Source organism: Ambystoma mexicanum, chromosome 9 (genome assembly GCF_040938575.1).
Source record: "Ambystoma mexicanum isolate Mex_15411 chromosome 9, UKY_AmexF1_1, whole genome shotgun sequence".
NCBI lineage: Eukaryota > Metazoa > Chordata > Amphibia > Caudata > Ambystomatidae > Ambystoma > Ambystoma mexicanum.
Genome location: NC_090931.1, coordinates 338,083,351 through 338,095,571, shown reverse-complemented (window position 1 = coordinate 338,095,571; position 12,221 = coordinate 338,083,351). Strand labels below are relative to the sequence as shown.

General features: G+C 40.7%; 1 protein-coding gene across 1 annotated transcript in view; it reads right to left on the bottom strand.

The window, feature by feature from the left end:
* LOC138487325 (uncharacterized) overlaps positions 1–12,221 on the bottom strand; it is a 2,513,852-nt gene that overhangs the window by 1,658,523 nt on the left and 843,108 nt on the right. The window lies entirely within an intron of this gene.

Sequence of the window (12,221 nt, the reverse complement as noted above, 5' to 3'; positions counted from 1 at the left end):
ACTGATTTACTCATGATAAAAGACTATTCACAAAGAAGTCAACAGGAGCGACGCTGACTTACTTCTGGAAAGAGAACACAATTTTAGGAGTAAGTTCTAGTAACTTAATTGTGAATCAAATAGTGTCTCGCAGGAGTACGTCTTTGTTACTCTAGGTAACCTGTTTGTTAATCAGCCCCATAGTCTTCAAGTATAGAAAATACACCCATCCATGTGATCTTCTCAGTGACATCTCTTACTTCCAGAAATCACAGATGGCACCTTGTGTTGGGCTAATTTCTGCAGGAAATTGCGAACTGAATTCTAGTACTAGATAGCATTACTTCATTTAGAATTCTCATCTTTTCACTTTTCCTTCTGGGGAAAATTGGAGTTAACGAGTTCCAAAAGGTTTTTACTGGAACCAGATGCAGCTTATGGGTTTCTGGACATTGGATTATGTGTAACAGAAACGATTGGGAAATTCTACTGGTGACATCAAAATACCAACATACACCGATAACCAATGCTAAGATGCAAATAATTTCAAATTGAGTGTTCTGCTTGGCATTCAACAAGGTGCCCTAAGTGTACAAAAACCCACATGCCAGCGACTGGATTCAGTAAAAAACATTTAGAAATGGATAGCTGGGATTTATACCAAGGACCCCCCATTTCTATATTTGTGTCCTACATATTCCTCTTGGCTCCTCGCCTTTCTTCTATCTTGAGGCTGACAACCACGTAATAGTAATTGAAAACTTGACTGCAGTAGTGCTCTCAAGCAGTGGTCTCAATTGTGCTGATATTATAATTTCCCACCAAACTAACATATCTGTTTCATATGTCTATTATCATCAAATTGCAGACATTACAAGAAATGTCAATTTCTTTAATCAAAAGCACAAAACATTGAAGAGGTCCTCAATAGCAATCTGAAACATTTTAAATCTTGGTAGTGGTTTTCTGATGTAGCTGCTTCATGCTCCAGCTACTCAATGCATTATTTCTTTGTCCATCTTCCTCATCACAGTTCTGAAGACAAGTGAATGGCCCACCACTGGGGATAGACAGTTTGTTTCTTAAACTCTGCTGTGCCACAAACCAAGCCATGAATAGCGTCACCCTACATACTCATACCAGCTTTATCCAGTCTCCCTTTTTGGGGCAGCCACACAGATTCACCAGCATCCAAGGAAACTTCAGGTTTCTGCTAGGCAAGTGTGAAACAATATTATCTCCATTTCCCTCTCCTAAAATAAATTTGGAGCATGGTGGCTGACAACTCTATTATGGCCACCTGCATTAGCGTGGGTGATACCTACTTGTGGATTGAAGTTCCACTAACTGACTTGAGCTCCACTCCATGTTTATTTGCCCCATCGAACTTGGAGAGTGACGGCGCCTTATCCCTTTGAAATCGGTCTCATGACTTTTCGAGAATAGAAAAAAAAAATTGAACGGGAAGTGAATCTTATTTGATCATGAAAGCTACCCGAGCATAAGTGGGAGTGCATTCTCTGTTCACAATCTAATCCTCCAATCACTGGTTAGACCTTACGACAGCATCAATGCTGAGGTCAAACTACATTCCAATGCTTTACTGGAGATAAAAGAATGTTTGATAAAGATAGAAAAAACTAGGTTTATCCAAAGAGGCCCCTGTTTTCCATACTGCAGCCAATAATGGAGTTGAAGATATTATAGTTCTGAGCTCCTAGATTCAAACAGGGGACTCGGATCCTCCATTGAAGGCTATGGGCCCAAGCAAATCTGTGGCAAAAACCTCTTTGAAGACATGTAAAAATCAACTATCGGAGAGCACGAATATGGAACGAGGTTCACTTAAGTTCCTACGTAACATCCTGAAAGCAGTTACGCTCAGGGAGAAAAAGGATCAGGTTAATGTTCCAAGATCTGAGGAGCGAGACATTCATGAACTGGTACCGGTTACAGCGGATGATGGTCAAACGATTGACCTTGTGGAATCTATGATTGGTCAAGATATGGAGGGATTTGACCCTAAACAAACAGTCCCAATTAACAGCAGAGGCAAAAAGAAGAAATGTGGCTTGCAGAAAACAAAGAACAAAAATAGGAAGAAAACTACTGACAGTGCTGACATTAAACACTTCTTGCATCGGATAGATTCTGAAAAAAGTTCTGACCTGTCAAACCTACAGACGCCACAGAATAATCATGCCTGAAGCCCACGAAAGAGTGCCTTCTTAATGACATTGGCTTGGACTCAATATTGGTAATAGACTGTGGTAGTTACTCAAATCAGTGTGTGAGAGTTAATTTAGGAAAAGGAAAGGGGCAATTGGCCCCAGTGGAATCTACTCCTGATGCAGGACCCAAGCTGTTGGAATCTCCAGGGCGTTCTGGTTGTGTAGTTAAACCCTGCCATTCATCTTATAATGGTCTGTTATGTTTGAGGATCTCTGCAATGTTCAATGATGAACTAGAGTATCCTTTACAAATGTAGAATTTCATATATTGTTGAGAGTGTTCCAGGTTTAATCAAGATTATGGACCAGGGATAATGGGCACATGTTACTTCTGCATGTGAATTTTTTTGAGGAAAATTTTGTTTCTTTGTATACAGAATTAGTATGAGATCTAGTTTTGGAAGCACAAGAGGATTTCGTTTTAAAGGGATATGATGTTGTTTTCCCAAAAAAACATTCAAATTGATTCTGCCTTTACTAATACTAATCCAAGAAATAATGACGGTTTTGCTTCAGAGAGGCAAAAATGGGGCTATAGAGGTTGGGCTGTAAATAAGGGGGAGGGCATACCTTGAGTACTGCCTTGTACAATTGATGGCTCAGGACGGAGGCTCATCTGTGAGAAACCCAAGTTTGCAAAAGAGATCCAGGAATGGAGCTGGATGGCTGGTGCCTTGGGAGGAAGGAGTAGCGCTTGCCCAGGCGTCTTCCACTGATTCTGAGATTTTAAGCTGGAACACTTGTGGATTCAACAGTTCTTTGAGTCGGGAAGAATGGGCTGTCCTAAACGCTTATGACATCACTTTTTCACAAGAGAATTGGCTGCATGAAACCTGAATTATGGATGGATTTTCTGCTACAGTGAAGAAAGCTAAGAAGGAGCCATTGGGTCATCCATTTGGAAGACTCTTGACTGCAATATGAAATACATCCAAATGGGCTTTGAAATTGGCGAAGACTCCTATACATTTTATTTTGGTCGGGGTGTTAATGTTCTGTAATACGGAGATGGAATTTAAATGTCTGGTAATCAATGTATACATCAATCCAGCTAAAATGTGTCAAAACAATGTGAGATCTTAGTTAAATTTAATTTTATCTGATTGGCATAGGACAACTGTCCGCCCTGCTGTGTTATGTGTGGGAGATTTTAATTGTTTCTTTTGTATTGGGAGAATGATCAGGACAGTGACATGGTCCAGGGAAAGAACAGTGCTTAAAAGGAAATAAGATTCACTAGATGGTCCAGTTTCATGAAAAAGTGGAATTTCAAACGGGTCAACAGGAACATTGAGGGTGACTGAATTATCAACCTATGCAGTTTTGGGCCATGTTCTACATCGACTGTAGATTTCATGTTTATGTCAGATACTTATTTTCATTGTGCAGAATATTTATTTATTTCCAAAGCCTCAAAGTGATCATGCCAAATTGGCGAGGACTCTATCCCTCCCATCTGAGGATATGAATTTGAGGAGATTGCATGCCAAGAACCTATGACTAAACAATGGAGGTAGCAGAATGTCTCAAGTTATATCCTCTCCTGATAACTTTAACAATTTTACTAAGTTGGAATGGGAGAAATGGGGTGAAAGGGCAGACAGTCCTTTTAAACATCCATAGGTCTTCTCGGAATTTTTTAAATGTGGGATTGATTTGGTTGAAATAATACATGTTTGCAAGCCTGGCCCTGTATCACTGTCAATTCAGCAAATATTTGATATTAATATCATAGATGAGAAACAAGTAATGTGAGGAAGGAAAAGAGAAATTACTAAGTCGAAAAGGCTCCCAGACAATGTCATTTTACAGAAATTGCATTGCAGTAAATTAATATTTAAAATCTGGCTAAAGACGTATATGATTAATACTTACAGCAAAATTAATCAAGAACTACTCTCTCAGTGTGCCAAATATGACAACAGGCGAATTTGGAGAACCCTTAATGTGTATGATATTAGACAGTGTAATTTACAGTCAAATGGCATCGCCAAGGAATCATGGCTTCTACACTTTAGTAAACTTTTTTTGGGTGTAGAGGAAGGGAATTGTCTCCCTGAGCCTTGTGTCGATAAAAAGGGGTTCCCAAGCTGGGACACACAGGATATCAGGAATTTAATTGTGAATTTAAAAAACTCCAGAGCAAGCAGCCCAGAAGGCATCTCAAATGTTGTTTTAAAAACAATATGTGTCTGATATTCTCTTGGTGTTATTTAAACATATTTTTCACCAGCAGGTTCGTCCCCTCTTGTGGCAATCTGCGACTATAGATCCAATTTATAAAAAAGTGACAAGATTAGAGCTGAGAGGTAACCGACCTATATCTCTGATCGGAAATTGTTGGCTTCCCTACTGCTTGAAGATTTTGTAAAATGGGCTCACCCCCTTGCAAACAGGCTTTCGAAAAGGCCAAGGTGCCTTGTTGAATTGTATTGTTTTTACTGTCTTACAGTTCAACGCTGCAAGGTTGAAGAATACATCTACATATGTTGCTAGCCTGAATATTTCGACAGCCTTCAACAGAGTAGATCGGTCTCTGTTGTGGCACAAGTTAACAACATGGGGGCTGCTACCGGGCTGTTAAATATGATAACATTACCTTATAGAAGCAACAGGTTTTCGGTAGATGTAAACGACGACAGGGTTTTAACAAGAAAAATGTAAGTGGGTAAGGGCGTAAGGTTGTGTCCTTGTCCTCACCTTTTTTAATGTATATATGTCTGACCGTGCATCAGTTTCAAATGTGATGGATGGGTCCCTTGGAGGTGGGTCGGAAATATAAGCTGATGATATCCTTTTTGTTCGATTTGACTCCAATAGGCCTACAAAGGGCTTTGGATGCTTTAGCGAGTTTTGCAATTGATAGTAGTCTAGTGGTAAACACAGAAAAGTCCTGAATTTGTATCTTAAATAAAAAAGAGTAAATGTAAGAATTACTCCTGGTATCTTAACATGGTTGTGATCCCAGAGGTTAGTACTTTACAGTATCTGGGTTATACTTTAGCATTGCAAAAGCACTTAACTGTGAAACCAAAGGTCATTACGAAACTTGATGCCATCGTAACTCAAATATGAATAATTCATAGCAAATTTTGCCAATTTTGTCTAATCCCCTGCTTCAATTTTATAAGCAGAAGGCAATTCCGAAAATGATGTATGGAGTAATTACCTTTTTACTCTGAGGGATTTGCTGGACAGAATAGAAGGTTTTTTTAGAGAGCTGTTTTGTGTCTCCCAAATTCTGTTCCTGTGGGAGCTATTAGGTGAGACTTGTTCTGTATTCTTTATGGTATAACTATAAATTCAGCAAAATAGTCTAATATTATAAGATTAAGCTAGGCCCAGGGCCTTCTTTATTATACAGTTTGGGTGATATATATAGTAGTCTAGAAGAATCATCTATTAACAATTTTATGGCATTTTATGAAACGTTTTTAAATAAGCCTACATTTCTGGTGAATCGGGCCACCTTTTATTTAAAAGAAAAGTGAAGTACTGGGATAGGACAGAAATATGGGATAAAATCAGCAAATATAAAGTTTATAAGTCATTTTGTCTCACTTTGGGTTTGAAGAAGCCTTTACCATATTTGTTCAAATCCGGTCAACTAAATTTAGAATATTTTTATTTTAAGATTCTGTCTTAATTGTCTGCTCATTTTGGAAGTTCTGGGACCTCAGATATGCCTGGAAACGGAAATGAGGAAGCGCATGCTCTGTAAGCAGCAGGAATGTGAAATTCTAAAGCACCTGGTTGGCTCATAGGTTCCTAGTATTTACCAGGCTATCTCAACCTGCCATCTCAAATGTTGGAGAGTCTTTGCCATTGTGAGAGTCTCGAATCCAGTTTAGGTATTAATTCTACGAAATTTAATGTATGTCTTTTCTTGCAGTATGTTGAATGTCGCAGTGCAAGAGCCAATAAGGAAAAAGGTTCAATATAGTGAAAAATGAATTTATTCTGTGACTAAAATCATTTTATATACATTTCCAGCTACTAGAAACTAGCAGAAGAACAAGTTATTTACACCTGGTAATGTTCTTCCGACTGGATGTTCCTCCCACATATTCCTCATCTTTGATATATAATATCCAGCTTCAACTGCTTCGGAATTTTTTTTTCAGCACATAGCGCTGTGCGTCGATGCAGTCGACTCAATGTTCCTTGAGGGCCTCTGTCTCAAGGATGATGTAAGCGAAGGCATAAATAGCATGTGCAGCGCCCGCTGGCTTCAGTTCTGTTTTTTTCATGTCTTTCTCCGGTAGAACTACCTACATCAACACAGGTTTGACCATACTAGGCTCTGAAGGAGCGAAAGCTGTAATAGCATGGGGAATTCTACTGAGGGCTAGGCTGGGAGGGCAATGAGGAATAGGTGGGAGGAACATCCAGTCGAAAGAACGTTATCAGGGGTAAGTAACTTGTTCAAAGGGACTGTGTCCTCCCACATATTCCTCATCTTTGATAAACTCCCAAAGCAGTGTTTGTTTTGGTGGAGGGAGTAAACAGTTAGCTGTTAATGGTTTCCATGAACAGAATGGAGGACAGCTTTTCCAACGCTTCCATCCTGACTTTGGGAGGAATCAATGCAGTAATGCTTCATGAAAGTGTGTATTGTAGACCACGTAGCTGCCTCACAAATTATTTTTAATACTAAAACCTCTTTGTAGAGCAGAAGAAGTAGTCAAGCCCTAGTGGAATGGGCCCTCAAGCCTTCTGGGTGATATTTACCAGCCACTCTGTAGCATTCTGAAATTTCTAGAATAATCCATCTGGATAATGTCTGCTAAGTTTGGACAATCTAGAAATGTAGAATTTCAGAGCTCTATATGGATCTCATCTATGCAACCTCTCTTTCTCCTTGCCAGGATGAGATGGAGGCTAGAAAGTGGGTAACATAATCCTTTGTCCAACATGAAAGTCTGAAATGATTTTAGACAGAAATAAAGGCTCAACCCTCCGGAAGACCTTGTCCTTGTAGAATACTGTAAAGGGTGGTTTAGATGATAGTGCCTAAAACTCACTCACTCTATGGCTCAAGTTAGTGTTACCAACAGGATGGTCTTGAACATTAGTAATCTTAAGAAACATGAATGGAGTGGTTCAAATGGTGCACATATAAGAGATTTTAACAATCCTGAAGTTGGAGGGCCTGAAGGATCTGAGAAAGTGTGACCATCTTGAACTTGTTCTTCCTGGGGAACTTGTTCAAGTATCTCGAGTCCAAGAAGGGTCTCAGTCCTCCGTCCTTTTCAGGGATTAGGAAATATGGAGAATACCATCCTTTGGTCCTCTCCATTATAGGCACTGGCTTTATAGCACCTTTCTCTAGCAGGGTAAAAGTTTCCTGCACAAGAAACGGATCTGGATCCTTCAAAGAATGGCTCCTCCGGTGGATGGTTCTGAGGTTCTGAATGAAGGGGAGGCAGTAACCTTGGCCTATGGTTTCTAATGCCGAAGCATCCGAAGTAATGTCTCGCCATTCTTTCAGATGCTGAGATAGTTTGCCTCCCACAGGTGTGTCATAACTCAAGACCTCAGAGAGGTTTTGAGGAGGCTGAAGCAGTGACGGTTGGTAAAGACGCTGCTGCTTGAGCAGACTGTGCACCTCTCCCTCATCCACCATGAGGGAATCTTCTTTGGCCTCTTTGACCAGCCATTCCTCTCGGTCTTCCAACTGAAGAGTAGTAGCAAAAGGATATACCCCTCCAAGACTGTCCACTGGGGCGAAAAAGCTGAGGCTGCCTAATAGCAGCACCAAAGGATTTGGCTGCCGCCTTTGAGGTCTGCGGCTTCACAAGGCTTTTATCAGCCTTGCTGCCAAAAAGATGAGACCCATCAAATGCATGTTGAGGAGCCTAGACTGCACGTCCGGTGCTAATCCAGATTTCCTTAACCACGCAAATCTGCGAATTACGGTGCTTGCCACCATGGCTCTGCTGATGCTGTCAGCAGAATCCAGACCTGACTGAAGAGACTCGCACATGGCTTCCTTGCCATCCCTAATAATGGCCAAGAAACCATCTGTTTCCACCCTTTCAGGAATATGCTCAGTCGCCATAGAAATACATTCCCATAGAGTGTATGAAAACTTTGACAAGGCACATGTGGAATTGGCTGATTTAAGAGCCATGCTCCCCACAGAAAATACTTGTCTTGCTCAGGAATCTACCCTTTTGTCATCCCTATCCGGTGGGATGGTTGGATAAGCTGCTTGTTTCGAGGTAGCGTTTGCCGCCTGGACCACCAGACTTTCTGGGGATGGGTGTTTTGATAAGTAGTTGGGGTCACCACTTGATGGGCAGTATTTTCTTGTCACGTTCTTATTTACTGCCAGATTTGACTCTGCTGCTTCCCAATTGGCACTTCCCTTTTCTGAAGAGCAATGTGGAAAGGTAAAATGGGATCCTTTTGAGGACCTTTATCTAGGATGTCTGTAGCATCATCTTGCTCAAAGGGGGAGGGCAGATCTATTCCATCCCAGGTAATCTCCTACCTTAGACATCAACTGCCTGTATGAGGCATATGCATGTTTGTCGGACTCAGGCTTTACAAATTCTAATTACGGTGAAGTGTCCACTCCACTGGCTGTTTGCAAATTTTCATATAGGTCCTTCAGTCTGGAATCCTCTGATATAAAACTATCAGGGATGTTTGGTGTGCCATACTGTAAACCAAATGGTGCATCATTATCAGATGGCTCAATGTCCTCATAAAAAGAGGTTAGAGATTTAAAATAATCATTTCTTGATAAAGGAGTGAACGTTTTCTCCGGCGAAGGCGTTGAAGGCGTCATATTTGGAGCCCAACGCTCCAGGAGTTGTTGAGGTCTTCGACAACGACGGTTTCGACTTCGATGGCACCGAAGGCTTCGATGGCGCCGCTGGTGCAGCCGGCATCGAAAGTGCAGCTGGCATCGATGGCGCAGCTGGCATCCTTATGACTTGAAGGATCACCCGATGATGTGTCATCATGTCGAGGCCTCAACGGCTCTCGATGGGTATCTGGCCTATGTCCTGGGCTTGAGGGCGCGCAGAATTTGACTTGAGCCCTTTCCTTACCAACTTCAGAAGGCACGGAAGGAGCATGGCCTGCGTGCTACGATGGTTTTTGATTCTCGATTTCCTAAGCATTTCTTGCCTGAATGTTTCCCATTTGGCAGGGGTGAAGGCTTTTGTGGGACTGGATATAGTTCTCTGAGGAGAGGAGTCGGACAAGGACATTGAAGTAGGCAATTTATGGTACCACTTCTTCAACTTCCTCAACGTCGACGAGGAGAGGTTGGAGCCACTCGAAAACCTGGACCTCTTTGCCTTCTTTCTTTGAGGAGAGTCGCCTCTCGATTCATGAGAAGAAGGTTTTTTTGACGGGGTACTTGATGGGGATTTGTTAGGTACTCTACCTACCGCCAATTTCCCCTTACACTCCTTCAGAGCTTTCCCAGTCATCGATTGTCATTTTGAACAGCCCATGGTCTTGTGCGCCACACCGAGACACCACAAGCATACTCGATGCTGTTCGGTCAGTGACATCTTGGCATCGCAGTCTTGACATTTTTTAAACCCGGTCTTCGGGGTAGTCGGGCTCGAAGGTAAAGACATTTTCAGATATTTCTCGAAGGAAATACTGAAGCACGCTGTAGTTCTTGAAGCGTAAGCTTACTCCGAAAAATGAAACTGAAGCCAACCGGCGCAGCATCTGCTATTTATGCCTTTAATGGCATCATCCTCGAGACGGTGGCCCTCGAAGGACATCGAGTTGACTGCATCAACGCAAAGCGCCCCCTGACGAAAAAAACATTTCCGATTCAGTTGAAGCTGGATATTATATATCAAAGATGAGGAATACATGAGAGCACACAATCCATTCGAAATATACAATATGCAACTGTATTGCATGAAAGCAGAGAGACTAACATGTTGAATAATTACAATGAATAGCGTGTATGATGAAGTCTAGCAACCATTTGTAATGTAGCACAACGAATAAGTTAATTAGAAACCATAGTGAAAAGAAGTTCAAACCCTATGTAATTGTCCGGTCCTGGCGTCTGCGTCTGCAGGAGATGCTGAGCCCCACAGATCTCTCAAGAACGTTTGATCAACAACTGTCTTAAACCCAGTTGAAGAACTAACACTCCCAAGGGAAAAGGGGAAGTGGAGAAAATAACAAACGACAGACGCCTACTTCTGGTGGGCTGCAATCTGTAGAAGGAGACATTAATGTTTATTAAATAATGAAGACATGCATTAAATTAACTCAATCTCTAAATATCAAATAATTTAATATCTAAACCCATACCTGTCCAATCTCCGAAATAACCTTGGAGATTAATTAACTTCTTTTTCACAAAGACCCATTGAGAATTTATCTTGCACAGTCAATGTTCAATTTCAGAAGGGCAATGTGAATTTAAGAATGCATTTTGTTCCTCAACCAAAAATGCTCAAAATAATGAGTTCAAGAATGTGCAATCTTCTTAAATTAAAGAGGAAATCACTTTCGAGTGTTCATTCATTCAATTGCATTTCATCCTTTCTCAAGCACATTGTATTCCTGTTCAGATGTTCCTTTTACTTTAGTAACAAATGCGCAATTAAGAGTTCAGATGGTATTTTAAAACTTTAAACAAGAACAATAAGAATGAATTCAGATCCTGTTCAACCTTTGAAGCACATGCGCAATGCTAATGGAATCCGAAGCTTTGCTTTTGACTTAAGCACTGTAAATGAGTTCAGATGCTGTTTACCTTTTGAGCACATGCGCAATGCTAACGAAAACAACTGCTTTTGCCTTTGACATGCGCACAATAGACAAGTTCAGGCGCTGCCTTATCCTTCAGAAAAATGTGCTATGCTCATGAAATCAATGTGTCTTTACTTTCCACATGCGCACAGTGAATATTTTTAGAAGCCACCTTATATAATGGCGCGCAAGCGTAATTAAAAGCCTTATGAATTCAAGTTAAACAACATCAAAAACTTAGGCTCAGGTATTTTCCTTAAGCAATCTTCATTCACGCAACCGTACTGAAACTGACAGACTTGAAATCAGATCAGATACGAGACACAGCAGTAAAACAAGGACACTTCTCCTTTGCGCATGCGTGAAACAAAAATGAAGGCTCTGAAGCACTGATCTAAGAAAACTGCGCAGTTAAAATTCCAAACGCTTCTTCCTTCAGTACAATGTCAGAAATTCAAAACCGTGTCAATTACACAGAGTCATAAAAGTCAAGCAGATTTTTGAAGTAAAATGAAACGAATCTAAATACCTAAACTAAATAAATACCTAACATGAATAAAGTGATAAAAATAAAGCAACTTTTCTCCAGCTTGAGAAAAAGCGACGCTCCCACCAAATTATCAGCTGAGCTTGTCCCACGTTGACCAGCTTCTCAGGAAACAATATTTATCTTTGTAAACTTCACCAGAATCTCATCAAAAGGCCTTGACGCAGGAACTTAATCAAAACAGGACCTTCCTTCTTGAAGGTGAACAATGAAAGGCAGTTTAGAATTGTATGGAAGGTCAGAGGTTCATGAAACTTCCAATCAGGAACTGGCACTACTGCCACCATGTTGGTTTGGGGAGTTAGCACTCTGATGAACAGAAGTTAAGATCAACAACCCAAAATCAGATTAAAACAATAAATTAATTAAATCTATAATCTAATTTCATTTACAAAGTACCCCTACCTAACCTGGGACCTGACAGTACCCCCTCCTTAAGCCCTGACCTCAGGGCCAGGTTTATTTGGATTTCTTCTGTGAAACTTAGATACTAATCTTTCCGCATGAATATCAGATTCTGACTCCCAACTTCTTTCATCAGGACCAAACCCCTTCCAATCAATAAGATATTGAATCTTTCCCCTTACTTTTCTAGAATCAAGTATTCTTTTAACCTCAAATTCTTCTGAATTAGTTTCCAAAACAATTGGTTTAGGAACTGGTCTCATTCTGATTCCTTTTGACACTGGTTTTAATAAACTTACATGAAATACTGGATG